General features: G+C 36.2%; 1 protein-coding gene across 2 annotated transcripts in view; it reads left to right on the top strand.

Moving 5' to 3' along the window:
* The first annotated feature begins 902 nt into the window (after positions 1–902).
* The window catches only part of LOC140048531 (uncharacterized), a 40,910-nt gene continuing 27,619 nt past the window's right edge, over positions 903–14,193 (top strand). Inside the window, exon 1 of one of the 2 annotated variants that reach the window (XM_072093270.1) lies at positions 903–1,067. The gene's annotated coding sequence lies outside the window, so the exon portion shown is untranslated. Of the gene's footprint in view, positions 1,068–8,565; positions 9,012–14,193 lie in introns of those variants that run through there. The other variant, XM_072093269.1, reaches the window with a different exon arrangement.

The following is a 14,193-nucleotide window of genomic DNA, read 5'->3' on the forward strand; positions in this document are numbered from 1 at the left end:
TCCTCCAAGGCTCTGTTCAAACTCAGTAGTGAATTCAGCCTGAGAAAACTTTAGGTTACGTTACGTTTTGAACGCGTAGACAAACACTATATACACGTATTTTTTACGAACTTTTTATCCGGCCCTGGCTATAGAGTCCGAGCTCAGTGTAAACGTAGGCCTACCTTAAACCGGGTAGAAGAAACATTATATAAATAGGATTGTATATAAGATTCAAGTATAATATTCAACTATTCTATTGTATTTTAAAAAGCAAGTTAAACTTTGTATTGCATATTGTATAATTTATTTACGGTACATTTTTAGTCTTTCATTGAATTTGTTTTACATTCGTGTTTAATAAAAGAGATTTTGTGTCACATGTGAACTTCTATGCGTTTACACAGTGCTTATTATGTAATATGCTTCTTTGTAGCTTTTTGGTTTTTTAAATTTTATTTTAAAAAATTGGATTTTATCTGTGTGAACGCACCCTTATCGTGTGCCACTGTTATAAAAGTGAAATTTTAAATTAAAATTGTTTTATTATATTAAATAATACCGTGACACGGAATATACAATACTGCGCTGACGCCCATAAATCTGTTTATATGGAGTGTTATTCAACATAATAAGGTTACATATTTACCCTTCTTGAAAATACAATTCAGCTAGTTAATGCATCATATATAAAAGACCCTAATTTAATTATTTCTGCGGTGACAATTTCTTTTGTCGCTTGCACACATTTCCGTTCAAACTCAATACCGTACTGTACTATTATACGGTGGAGTGGTGTGTTGAATTAAATATCTTCGATTTCTGTGTTTATCGGAACTTATGAGACGATCCCTTCATATGGTAGTCATTGCTACCTCGTGGTTCGGCGGCGCAGAAATAAACAGTGTTTATGCGATTAACGAGAGTCGTTTTCGTTTTAGATTCATATTAACTGTTTGCTAGTCAATGTACTAGTTTAACTGGCTGAGTGATTGTTACATTGTTCAACCGAAAAGGTTACCATTCGAAGCTTTTATTTGGCCATCATCTGAACGCTTCGTCGAAACAATGTTTTACAGGGCATAAAAGTAAGTTTTGTCTTTTTTGTTGATTGTTGCTATACTCATAAAGTATCGGAACTGTTGAGGTGGTCCGCTGTCGACCAGGGTTTTTTTTTCATTGGGGGCTAGATCTGATCTTATGTTTTAAATACTGTTATGTTTATACAACGCTTTTATTAATGTAACATTTTGTATGAATAGGCTGTATACACATACCAAGATACAAACAGTAAAAACAGCCACTGCATAAACTGTATAGTTTAATCCAAAATCGCCATTAAGCGAATTTAGACTTACTAAATGCCCGGCCACAAAACACAATGGAGTTTTGTAATTCAATTAACACATGCACTGTTTAAATGCAAAACAACATCCGGTTGTTTTTGTGCTGATGGTACTGCTGCCGTACATTTGTTTAAATTTGGTTGTTCTGCTGTTTAACCAATCTTGAGCTTTTTAAATATTTCTCTGTGTGAAATTTATTTGATATTGTTGTATTTGTATACTATTGTTTGTACCGTAGAATTGAATGTAATAGCTTTAGGCCCTATGGTGTTCCTCTATTTCAAGAGTGAACCAATACATTATCATTATAACTGCATGTGACCTGATAAAGATTGTTCATGTTTTCAGTTACACTATTACGTCATTATTTTCAAAAAGCTAAATATGTACGTGTCATCAGCTGTACATGGAGGTAAAAAATAAATTTATAATATTTTTTATTTCCATGATGATCTGTACGTCTTTTATATACTTTCGAGGAGGAAAGTATCGAATTCTGCTGAACTTCATACCAGAGAGGCCATTCCATCCAATCAGGGAAGAGAATGAAATTACATAATTTTACTCTTCCCTTGTCGATCCAATAGTGTTACAGTTCTTCAAGCCCGTAAATTGTAGATTTAGGCCTAGACCTCCCAACCTACTCGATAGTCTGCCTCCTTTCTAAAAATCTCTCGAGGAAAGTGTGTTCAATAGGCCATTTGAATGGCACATACCAGTAATAATTCAGATCAAACATTTGAATCGAAAAAAAAATTACTAGCCTGATAAAACTGTAAATAAAATTGTCAACCGGAAGACCTTTGTCTGCACATTGTAGAATTGGTTTAATTAGTTTCGTGCTAATTTTTATAGCTCCATGGTTTCGTTAATTCCTCCATGGTCTGGAATTCAATGAGTTGCTTGTTTTTTACTGTTTATTAAATATATATTACACATTTGTATTTGTTCGTTTTCATGTTTCGTAGGACAATACATCTTGAAATACAAATTGAACACCAGCCCTTTAGCCAATCAGAAGCACTGTACTAGCAATTCGTTGCGGTCAAGTAAAATTCCTCCTCCATTAAAAAAAAAAAGAACATTAGAGAAAAGCTATACGATAATTAACACCGCACTTATTATACTCCAAATGAATTTCTTTATGAACCATGGTACTGTGGTATATTGTTATTTGTGTGTAGGATTGTGGGGGGTGGGGGGGGGGTGGTGATGGATCTACAGATTCAAACTGCTTACTGTTGCTTTTTCTAACAACAGCAATCGGCCCACGTGACTAGAAGAATAGCTGTGCTCATCTTCAACAACGTGTTGATTTCGATTATGGTGTGTGTTTTTAAAATAAAATCATGTATTAAATTCTACCTTGTAGGCGTAAACCAAATCATGTAGTGTAGGCGACAAGCACATAACGTTAGAATATATAGTAAAGACGTTAGTTTTATGGTGATTATAAACACTATACTGCTATTATAGTACTCTATTACATTATAGGCCTATACACATTTTGTTTCATGAGGATTTTTGTATGATATGATGTCGTAGGCCGGTTCCACTCTGTATAGGCCTACTTATCCAAACGCTAAACTACGGTTTCATGCCTGTTAACAGACTGAACCCGTAGGCCTAATAAAAATAGGTATGTTTAATTTTATATTCGAATAATGTCGTGTCTATATTTTTAACTTTTTCAATCCAATTGTTTGTTGTAGAATAACTGGTTGCACGTAGGCCTACTAGGCCTACATTACATCTGAATGTACGGTATCGGTTTTCCAGTGTTCGGTTATCTAGACGAATAGGCATAATATTAATAGCTATATATGCTTATTTTTAAATTATTGCGTACGTTTTACCCACCGATAAATGCTAACATAAATAATTTGTCAGGTTGGTAAAGATACAAAAGTCCGCCTTCGAGAGATCCAAACTCATGTGGACTGTTAACAACCATTTTATGTCGTTTCTCCCAGAAAATCAATAATCTCAGATTCGTTTTATTTGTTGGAAGTTGAATTCAACGAACGAAGCTAAACATATATTATTTATTTTTTATATTATTTACACACCTACTACCCTAGAGTAAACTTTTATTCAATTAATCAGACGCCTCCATCTTGAATCGAATGTCGAAGGCTAGGCCATGTAAACATTCTTATGTTGGCCGCGGGAGGCGATCGCCCGCGGGATCAGAGCAGTTATCCCGGCAGTTATACTCGGCGCACGTTATTTATCTGCATGTTATTTTCAAGCCTACCGCGCTGCAGCGCAGCACAACAATTTAAGCGCGTGAATTTGTTGAAGTCAAAACTGATGCGTGACACGTGATACGAAATCAACCAATGAACTGGAAAGATCACTTAGTTTTTATATTATTTCTTGGGAAAATTATATATTAAATACTTTTTTTTTCAATTCGGTGTATGTGTAATGCTTTATATGATAAAAAAAGAACATTCAATAATTACAATTTACAATTCTTTATAATCATATTCGACGCACACACTTTTTATTCATTGCAATACATTCAAATACGCCTACTTTAGGTATATTTGTATAGTGGAAATTATCACTTGTATAAATATTATTCCATAGTCAGCGAACCGGTATTAATGTGTATATTTTTCATGTTACCTGAACCGATAGAAGTATATTTAGACTAGTATTATTTGGTTCATAATCCCAGAAATATAAATAACTGCAAATGAGGCAAATTATTGAAAATCACGTCACTGAATACGTACGATTGATTTAGTCACCGATTGAATTGTTAAAGTATTTTTAGTACATAAAGGAGTTTGGGCGTAATTAAAGAAATAAATAATAGTTATGATAAAATATCGAAGAGATAATTAGATTTATGATTGGCTAAACCTGTGGGCCTTTTATATCTTCGTGGTGGCAGAATTTTCCAGCTTCTGTATCGGTCTTCTTTTTCTTCTTTTTTTTTTACCATTTCAGACAATTATAATTCAATCAAAGCGCGCGTATGCTACATTATGATATTATCTTAAGCTCTCTGCCTACACTATCAAACTTTATGTGACGAAAAATGTGATGCGCCCCTGACACAATTACGTCATATCACCGCTATATTTGGACTCATCACATTATTTTTCTCAAACTAGTTTGATTATGGTTTGATAGTGTAGACAGACCTTTAAAGGGGAATACGTGCCGACAACATAACATGTCATCCGTAGCTTCTTTTAAATGTTCAATTGGAAGCAATTTCTAAGCATCAAAACAGCAAACATGGTCGCCATTGAACATGTTTAAACAATAAGCACCAGAACATCACATAACACATGTCATCACTAAACACGCTTAAACAATTTCTTAAGCATCAAACATCAATAGGCCTACATGTCGCCACGACACGTCTAAACAATATCAAAAAGCACCAAAAAATGTCGCCACTGAACACACGTTTAAAATAATTTATTAAGCACTAAAACATCATACACATGTCGTCAAAACACGTCTAACAATGTCTAAACACCAAAACAGCAGTTATGGACACCCTAAACACGTAACAATCTCTAAGCACCAAAGCTATAGCGTCTAACAATTCGCAACAACCAGCATAACGGCCCTCCCCACGAACTCTGAATCATCGCACTGTGGCCGGCACGCAAACTAAACACGTCATCATCAAGTACTTGGAACTCCTAGACACATCACCATTGGAGACACTTTGGATGAATATTAACATAGTATAGCGTTCAATTAATTCTCTATTGTCAAGTTGTTGTTTACTAAATCCTATGCCAGACAATTTATTATATGAAAATTAGACAGTAATTGGCCACGGTTTGTGTACAGATTGTTGATTGTTTGTTACTGCTATTATTATTCATTGTAATTTTCGTTTTAGAACACCTAATTTACTTTGTTGTTTATAGTCTTAAGATTAATGACGCTTGGTTACCGAGTCGAGTCGACGTCTTCTTTGCTGTTGCCAGTAATTCGTTAGCAATTATCCCTTTATTTCCGCCTTAATAATTCTGTTTTATAGGGGAATGTGCCATATTTTATAGGTGACCTATATAGTACAATTATTGTCGTATTTGCATTGCTCATAATTTGGTTAAATCAATATCAATCAATAATTGTATAAAATGTATCGGTTAAATGTATTATTATTATATTACTTCCCAAAAGACGTACTGTACTTAAATGTAGAAAATTGGTTTAATCTTATGAAAGCGTGTTAAGTTTGTATACTTATTTTCAGACAAAAATCGTATGGTATACGTTGGTGGGATAGAACGAAACCGGGAAACCGCAATCACATTGCCTCGTCATTAATGTTTGCCACGTCACGTCATTGCAAATACCATCCCCCCTCCCCCACCTCCCCCAAACAAAGAAAAATCAATATCAGGATTTTGCGGAATAACGTTGATAATACTTTGTTCTTATTCACTGCACCATTGGTGCCTTTAAATATTAAAACGTAACACATCGGAACTGTGGCTGGTAATCGGTGGCCAAAGCCTGAAGCTATATAAAATTAATTTAATAATTCTCCATGGTCGGAGTACTTGTTTTGCACGTACGTCCTCTTAACCACCATCATGCAGCCTACCGGAAGTACGTATCATGATGGCGGACGTGACATGACATGCGTACTGTTAACCATACACATGTTTTCTTAAGTTTCTCATTATAGGACGCACGCGCAACGCAAGCGAGGTGACCAATGACAAGCCACTGTTAATCCATCACTTGTGATTGTAAAATCACTTACGTTGCGTCGCTAGTGGAAACCAAGCTTTAGTTTGATTTCCCCTAGGACGTAGCAATGTGCGCAATGCAAGTTATTGACCAATCACGGCGTGATGGATTATTATGTCATTGCGTTGTGATATTGGTTAACTTACTTGCGTTGTGTCCTACTGAGAAACAAAACGAGTTGACCAATGACAAGCGACAGTTCAAATCTATCGCTTGTTATTGGTGGTCTAATCACTTGCGATAAGTTTACGTCCTTGCGTTGCGTCCCAGTGAAAACCAAGCTTTAAAATTATAATAAATTTACGCAAGTACCATTTTATTGTGGTTCCCATTACAGTTCTTTTGTGTCTGTATGTAACTGTTTAAGCTTGGTTCTCACTAGGACGCAATACAACGACGTAACGCAACGAAAAGTGATTTGACCAATCGCAAGCGATGGATTATTCGAACAGTCACGTGTGATTGGTCAACTCACTTGCGTTGTGTGTACGTCCTTGCGTTACAGTATTATTCCATAAATTAGGGTTTTAATTTGTTTCTCATCGAGTTTTACAATGGTTCGTGACTGCTCATGCGCGTCCTTACCCTTATCGACAATGCGTGTGTACTTTTACACCAAAACGTGACCATCTTGTTTTATAATAGCTATTCTTGCATGTTTGTACGTTAATGGTTTATTATTACAATACGTCTATGGTTGTTTTTGGTTTTATATTTTGTTAGCTCAGTTTGTTTAGCTATAGTTCGTGATTTTCCATACACGTTTTGAATTATGGTCTTTTACCATTGCTATCTATTCTTGTGTTTCATTTCTTCCGTATCTGTAACTCGAAATTCTTCATTCTTGCAATGTGTCTGCTTGTTTTTTTTTCAACCACAAATGTTTCTAATTTTAACGGAGGGGAGGGGATTCTGTAATCGAGGGAGACCCTTGTTAGTCCAGGGGGAAACACTGGGAAACCCGGTTGATTTGTACGTTCGCCGGAGTTAATCTTTATCCGTATTTGGAGGTTTTTTGTGGCGATAAGAAGGTGGAGACGTGAGACCTCCTTCCTGGGAATCACACACAGTCTGACCTGTGACACATAAACTAGGTCTGGTCTAGTACTATACTATCCCGTATAAACTACCGTTGTCAATGGCGTGGCTACTCATGGCTGACTGTATTTAGGTACGTATTTACTGACATGGGCATAGCATTAATATACTGTATTGGATGATGTTGATATTATTAGTAGAACTAGAGAAGACCCTGGCAGTAGAACGCACGCAGTTGTCTCGTGACACTGTTTATGGAATCCTTGATTGTCTTTTTTTTTATTGTCTATTTAATCCTCCCGGCACTGATACACCGTTTACACTGTCGCCTACTAACCTCGCCTACTAACCAAGGCTAGGCCTCACACCACAGAAAAATGTATAGCACACTGTACAGCCTCTGTTATTGTACTGCAGTATGTTTGAAAGAACACGTAAAAATTGGTAGAGTACAGGTAAGGTACAGTTAGATATGTGGAATCATCAATGGTGAAGGCCAACTGTTCTAGTGGAAGCCAAAAGAAGACCAGGCTGAACTAACTCCGTAAAAAAAACCAAACACGGCACTTCTGGAATGGATTTCTGTAAAATGAAATCTGCACATTTATTTCCATGTACAGTATTTGGTTTAAGAATATATTTTTATAAACGATGTTTTGGTGTTCAACGTTTGCATTTTTAGTTTCTTTTATTGGTTGAATGCATAATTGTTTTCATTCCATACACTGTGATGGTCAGGGTCATTTTGAATTGATTAGGGTTGCTATTGTTGAAAATTGTCACATGTTGGACGTGGTACCGTATCAGTGACGTAATGTGATATGATGTCACGTCATTTACGAAATGATGGTTTCTTGTTTGGTATCTGGCGGCGTTTGTTAGTGGTGGAGGAGATCCGGGAGGAGATCCTCCTAATTTAGGGAAGCAGACACATACCACCAATGTGAAGAAGCCGTAGACAACCGGACGGGCACAAAGGTGTTAGATTTAACGTTAGTGCAGTTGTTGTGGATGCTAGGGTACTGATAAAAAGAGCATTGTTTGTTTTGTTTGTTTTATTAGTTTCTCCACACATTTTAAAATAAAAGATAAAAATTACAAATTGCAAATAAGATGGACACATAACTTAAAGCATTAGTGATTTAGGTCAATGGGAGAGAGCACGGGGAGACAGACATTCAACCAATCAGTGCCCTCGATGTACTGCATGTAGTACAGAGAAGTGTGGAGATATGTTATGTGACACCACACATTATAGAATACGCACCTGATGCTGTGTCGTTAAACGCTAATGTGAGACGGGTTTTTCTACGTATGGGATGTGTCTATTCGTGGTGTCACAGACGTTTAACTGAGCATCTGACATGTGAGAATACCTCTGATTTCGTAATATTATAGCACACAAATAATAGCTACGTTAAATGCCAATGAGACGTTTTGTACGCGTACTTTCCGTCCCAAGCGTTGAACCGAGCAGGTCCTGAGCGGATCGTGTAACGACATTATTAAGAAACCCGTTGTCCTGTGGTTTTCTATTTTGGCGGATATCCAATACCTAAAGTTGATAATTAAAAAGCGATCTGAATACAGTTTTCGCTTTAGTGTATTTTCTATGAAAACAAAACTAGGAATGTAAATCGGAAAATTGCATGCAGTTGTATCTTATGATTTACTTCCGTGTTTATAAATAGATTTCCCATTATATAATTTCTTTAACAAAAATGCTATTTGGACACGCGAATTAGGCCCTATGATTGTTTACATCCTTCTCGTTGTTTTCTTCGTTTCGTCCCTTTAGATGTCTTGTCGGGTTTGATGTTTTCAATAGAGCTCATTCGTGACGTTAGCATGGCATTGCAAGTGAGTAGGCCTAACTGTCGCCAATGTTGTTCAATATCTCATAACAGGGTACGGTCTATCGTTTTTATGCTTTTATATTATAGGCTATCTTTGCGAATAGAATAATTTTAAATATGCTCGTAATGCATTGCATTAGACGGCATCATTTAGTATAGGGTGTATAGACTATGACGCTGCATCGCTGCAGTAGCTACTATCACTTGCTTTCCCAACAACTGGACGATACATAAGGACGTACGCGCGCGAATGATTTGGTAAAATACTGTTGGTCAAATGACTTGCGTTGCACGTATACGTCTACGCGTTGCGTCAGATATGTGGGAACTATTTCTTTGATTACGATAAAACTTGAAGCCTACTGGGTATACGTAGTAAAGTTCGTGTATACGTAATAATGTTACTTTTAGTATTTACGGATAACGTCGGTGTTTCGAGACTGGTATATTACATTTCTTGATGAGATACGGCACTTAGCGTAGAATGTTCACTTTATCGACCGCGATGTACTTGCAGTACCGGAATAAGGCATATTTTCATCCACCATGCATAATGTATCATATTATGGGCTAGGATTTATAGCATAAAACTCACTACCAGTTTTGAAAGAATATTACATATTAAACGTACCACCAGCACTTTCAGTGGAAATGTGTTTTAACATATTGAAACTTGGTATTTTGTCTTTGTTCCTCCATTTTATCGATGAATTATATATTTTTATGTGTCTTTTGTACGGTATTGTTCCATTTCTTTTTCAGCGCCACGATGGTTACCGTTTAAACTCGGGAAAAATAACAATGTAAAGGCCAAGTGTGAATTTGAATTACCGTATATTTATTTGAATAAACGCCCCGCTTTAAATAAACGCCTCTCTTGAATAAACGTCCCCCATAGAACATCGTTTTGAATAAACGCCCCCCCCCCCCCCCCCACACACACACACTTCTAATAAATACCTCGGGGCCTTTATGTATTTCCTCGAATAAACGCCCGGCCACATGCATTATATACAGAATACAACACATTTTTATTTGTAGTAGAATATTCATTGATTGACATGATTTACGATTTACCAAGCATTTTGACTTTTTACTGTATTTTATTCCTTCTCGATATGAATTGTGTTGTATTTTTCACATCTATGAGGTATTTATTTGATTATACATGTTACCATTATTACACTCAAGACGCCGTCCTAAAAACCCTCAACGCCCTGAGCGTTTTTATTCGAATAAATACGGTAACACATAATAATGACTAGTTTGCCAAAAAAGTGTGATGTGACCATATATGATGGTGATGTGACCAAATATGGTGTATATAAAGTTTGATAGTGTAGACAGAGCTTTACTTGAATTATTCAATCTATATTCGATTTGCAGGGATCAATTCACATCGTTTGTCCATCTGTTTCGGTTTACCCAGGAAATTATACGATAGAGTTGCTGACTATAATCAGACGCAATCTGATTCTTACGCATGTCCTTAATATCCGTAGCGTGTGAAATGGTGTATCAGCCTCTAGAGTAGAATTGGTCGCAGTGGCAATAGACTGAATATTAATAATAAAAAGGGTAAACCACTTGGTTTTAGAGATCGATAGCGCTTTTGGTTGAAGGGTTTTTTATATTGTTATTGTAGTAACAGACCCCTAGCTTACGAACTAAACTTAACAAAAGAAACACCTATTAGGGGGGACACCCTTGGGCACCCAAAGACAGTTTCCCCAACTTGAAACGGGTGTCCAAGCATAATATCTCCCCTTTTTTTGTTTCACGGGAATGTGTCTCCTTAATAAGGTTTTCCCTGAATATATATATATAAACTTTATTTATTCACGAGACTGATTTACAGTAAAACTCGTTCAATCAATATTGATTGTTTTTAGAAAAGTTCTTGATATTACACAATCCAACACTTATATATCAATACGAAAAAAGAAAGAAAAAATTACAGAATCCCTTCAATCTGACACCTCTATTTAGGGTACACCATACAGCGACTTCCCGTGTAAACGGGAACCCCTATCCAAGTGTCTCTTTTATAGGGATTCTACTGTAGTACATGGGCCTAATAAATGTTTTTGTTTTCATTTTATCTTAAAATAATAGTAAGAATGGGTTCAAGAGTTTCTACTGCATTTATTATGTTTGTTTATAGGGAAGAAGAATAGAATTCAAAGTATTTTTCCTTCAATACAATTATTATGTTCTGCAGAGAGAGAAATGTGCCTCGAATAACAAATACACGGGAGAAGAAGACAATATATTTGAACGTTTTTATCGATCGATTTCATCATTTTAGATGAGTCGTCCGCCGTTTCTCGCATTGGAGCAGTGAACGCACGGGCTGTTAATTACTACATAGCGATGTTTTAGGCAACCAGTTGTTGTTCTTCAGAGTTTATGCTAATGTCGTACAGTTACTACATGAATGAATGCGGTATTTCCTATCTTGATTGATGGCTTGTTACGTCACCGTCATTGTGCCGACGCATGTGAAGTAACCGTTGAAAATGTGCTATGCCCGAAAATCATTCTATTCAGATGGTACGCGTCCGTGCGCATAAGAATTGAGCTAACTACAATTCGCTAATGCAAACGCTTTCTGTCGAGCCTTCTATGTAGTCGAGTGGATTAGACTATGGACTTAACATGTCGATGTATGGGGTTCGAATCCCACGAGCAACTTCTTTTTACTTTATAGTGAGAGAGAGATTATTTAGAGGGTTAGGTTTAGTTATTTATGAAGTATTTCGACTATCTTTCATTTAAGGGGTCCCTAACAAAAAATCGCGTCCGAGCTTTTATAAATGCCCGAACAATTTATTCTATTTACATGATACAGTATACGCGTCGTTCGTCATGACTTCTTTACAAATGTCCGAAATCACTCATTCAGACGTCACGGAACTCGTCCAGGGCTTCCATTTGAATTTCCGAAAAATTACCCAATTCGGACATGGCATAGGCCTAGTGCGTACAGAGATAATATTATGATAGCCCGAAAATAACGTTATACACGTTAATGCGTAGTAGGTCTACATGTCTATCAATTTACATCGAAAGAGGGAAAAATGTCTGTATTTTAATCGACGAATAAAAAGAAACATTCCGATGTCTGAAACTGTGCTAAAAACATGTATTTACAAATAATCTTTTTAAACAATAGCTTTATAATTATTACAATGGTTTGAAACAACGGGTTATTAGTACGCCCTTGCCACGGCCTTGAATTAGGCTAGAGGCTACGAGGTGTGATATTTAACAAAATTAGCATATTATCGTTTCATCAGATACGACGTCAATCAGTCGAAAATCGCCACATGGAAAGTATGATGGTAAACTCGTCCTGATGTACGTGGCTGATAACGCGGACCACCTCCATGGATTCAACACATTTCTTCGTTAATGCGATTTGCATACAATCTGCCGTATAAAAACGTGCCGAGAATGTATTCATGTTCTTCATTCATATATCCTGTGCCTATGGTTTTTAGAGATAGAAAGTATGTCTTGTTTTCGACGTCACCTATAGACAACCAGTAGCCATCCCTAATGCATGTATGATTCGTGTTTTTGACACATTTCCAATGTTTTGATTGTTTATGTACATTTTTTTCCAGTATCATATGCAAATTATGTGATACAGTAGTGTTACATTACGTATAATATGCGACACCTGTATCGTGCCAAATCTTCATGGCGTGATTTATAATATAGATATTTCGTACCAAATGTACCATAATACAAAGGTTATATTATGTCGTTTGTCTAACTGACATTGATAAACGTATTGTATAGTTATTCGTATAGTATTTCGTTATTTTATTGTAGGAAACTATTCAATATTTTGTATGATAATCATCCATTCATTTTAATATAGACTTCTGTATAGGCCTACGTAGTGTTATATTAATTTTGTATGGCAATATATTATTTAATACTGCATATTATACGAACATGGCTCGTTGTAATTCAGAATAATTGATATGGGCGAGAGCACACGAATAGGCCGATATAGGAAGGCCTACAATTAATTGTCATGGTCACGCTTTAGGTACCCGTGTCCCATGAAAACATTCATATAGTTGTTTTTAATAAATACAAAACGGAAAAGATTCAAGCAGGCTAGCTATAGAAGCGTACTTGTCGGCGAGTCGGACTAATTAATTCTAGGACTAGCGTGGATTAGGGCAGCCTTGGTCATATTTTGTCGTACTTCCGAGAAGTTATTATACTAGTCAATGTAAGCGTTCACATTCTTTTAAAAATAAAACGAAGAGATTGTGTTAAGGTAATTTTCAATGTGGTACGGTACCGTACTTTTCTCTTCGTACACATACTTTTATGGTCGATACATTTAAGATGCATATAATTACTCACCGGAGGGAGGGTATGGGATGGGGAAAGCTCTCAATAAAATATATACAATGAAGACCATTCCAGTACAGTAGTTTAGTTTGTCGTCTTTATTTTTGGTTTTATAACAATAAGTGTTGTTAGCCCAACGCTGCAGTTATGAACAACGGGGACTAAAACCCCGGAGTCAACCCCTTATTCCTTTCGAAAAGTGCACATGAGCCAGATTTGTACACTGGAATTAGGCCATACCTGTTTGTCTTTAGGCTATACGATAATACTACAACTTTGGAAATATGGCCGAAGGGTTACCGGGGTTGGTTTATAGTCGTCCTAACCGCCGCTCGACCAAACAATACCATAACAATTAATTTATTATAATATTGTTTTCCTTTGTGGGAACTGTTGATTTATAGCTGCCTATATGAAACCACATTTATTTATTTATTTCCTGTTCATTGAAAAATAATTGAATCATTAACATAAATATCCGTGTATATAGTTGTGTGATACAGTGAAGCGGTGATTTTATAGGGTGTTATTTCCAAGCGTGCGTTAGTCGTATTATTCCATGATACGTACACAGACTGTGCGAAATGATTCCACATACAACAGAAGTACAGTATATTCAACGATATTTCGTGTAGCACAGTATTAGGCCTATTATACAATACGACCATCTATCAAACGTTTCTTATCTCTTACTCTATGTCTTTCTACTGTGATTCTCTCATCATTCAAGCTCTAACAAATCAGGGGCTTCAGAAGAGGATAAAATGTTCCCTCCAAAATTATAACATTATGATTGGTTTATAAATTAAATAATGACCTATAGTCTAATAAAGTATCCTTTATCTAACCACAGGAAG

Source organism: Antedon mediterranea, chromosome 5, assembly GCF_964355755.1.
Source record: "Antedon mediterranea chromosome 5, ecAntMedi1.1, whole genome shotgun sequence".
NCBI lineage: Eukaryota > Metazoa > Echinodermata > Crinoidea > Comatulida > Antedonidae > Antedon > Antedon mediterranea.